We start from the raw sequence: 1812 nt of genomic DNA, 5'->3' as shown, positions 1-1812 counted from the left end.
AAGAACAAGAACAGCAAGAACAACAACAACAAGAACAGCAAGAACAACAACAACAACAACAACTACAACAACAGGAACAACAACAGCAAGAACAACAAGAACAACAAGAACAACAAGAAAAACAAGAACAAGAACAACAACATCAACCAGAACAACAACAGCATTAACAACAAGAACAACAACAGCAACAACAACAACAAGGACAACAAGAACAACAAGAACAAAAAGAACAACAAGAACAACGAGAACAACGAGAACAACAACAAGAACAACAACAACAACTAGAACAACAAGAACAACAAGAACATCAAGAACAACAAGAACAACAAGAACAACAAGAACAACAAGAACATCAAGAACAACACCAACATGAACAACAAGAGCATCAACAACCAGAACAACAACAACAACAACATCAACAAGAACAAGAAGAACAACAAGAACAACAAGAGCAACAAGAGCAACAATAACAACAAGAACAACAAGAACAACAAGAACAACAAGAACAAAAGAACAACAAGAACAACAAGAACAAGAACAACAACATCAACCAGAACAACAACAACATGAACAACAAGAACAACAACAGCAACAACAACAACAAGGACAACAAGAACAACAAGAACAAAAAGAACAACAAGAACAACGAAAACAACGAGAACAACGAGAACAACAACAAGAACAACAACAACTAGAACAACAAGAACAACAAGAACACCAAGAACAACAAGAACAACAAGAACAACAAGAACATCAAGAACAACACCAACATGAACAACAAGAGCATCAACTACCAGAACAACAACAACAACAACATCAACAAGAACAAAAAGAACAACAACAACATGAACAACAAGAACATCAACAACCAGAACAACAAGAACAACAACAGCAACAAGAGCAACAAGAGCAACAAGAGCAACAAGAGCAACAAGAGCAACAAGAACAACAAGAACAACAACGACAACAAGAACAACAAGAACATCAAGGACAACAAGAACAACAACAACATGAACAACAAGAACATCAACAACCAGAACAACAAGAACAACAAGAACAACAAGAACAACAAGAACAACAAGAACAACAAGAACAACAAGAACAACAAGAACAACAAGAACAACAAGAACAACAAGAACAACAAGAACAACAAGAACAACAAGAACAACAAGAACAACAAGAACAACAAGAACAACAAGAACAACAAGAACAACAAGAACAACAAGAACAACAAGAACAACAAGAACAACAAGAACAACAAGAACAACAAGAACAACAAGAACAACATGAACAACAAGAACAACAAGAACAACAAGAACAACAAGAACAACGAGAACAACGAGAACAACGAGAACAACGAGAACAACGAGAACAACGAGAACAACGAGAACAACAACAACATGAACAACAAGAGCATCAACAACCAGAACAACAACAACAACCACATCAACAAGTACAAAAAGAACAACAACAACACGAACAACAAGAACATCAACAACCAGAACAACAAGAACAACAACAGCAACAAGAGCAACAAGAGCAACAAGAGCAACAAGAGCAACAAGAGCAACAAGAACAACAAGAACAACAACGACAACAAGAACAACAAGAACATCAAGAACAACAAGAACAACAACAACATGAACAACAAGAACATCAACAACCAGAACAACAAGAACAACAAGAACAACAAGAACAACAAGAACAACAAGAGCAACAAGAACAACAAGAACTACGACAACAACAAGGACAACAACAACAACTACAACAAGAACAACAAGAACAACAAGAACAACAAGAACAACAAGAACA

Source organism: Megalopta genalis, unplaced genomic scaffold (genome assembly GCF_051020955.1).
Source record: "Megalopta genalis isolate 19385.01 unplaced genomic scaffold, iyMegGena1_principal scaffold0035, whole genome shotgun sequence".
Taxonomy (NCBI): Eukaryota; Metazoa; Arthropoda; class Insecta; order Hymenoptera; family Halictidae; genus Megalopta; species Megalopta genalis.
This window is presented reverse-complemented; position numbering follows the sequence as displayed.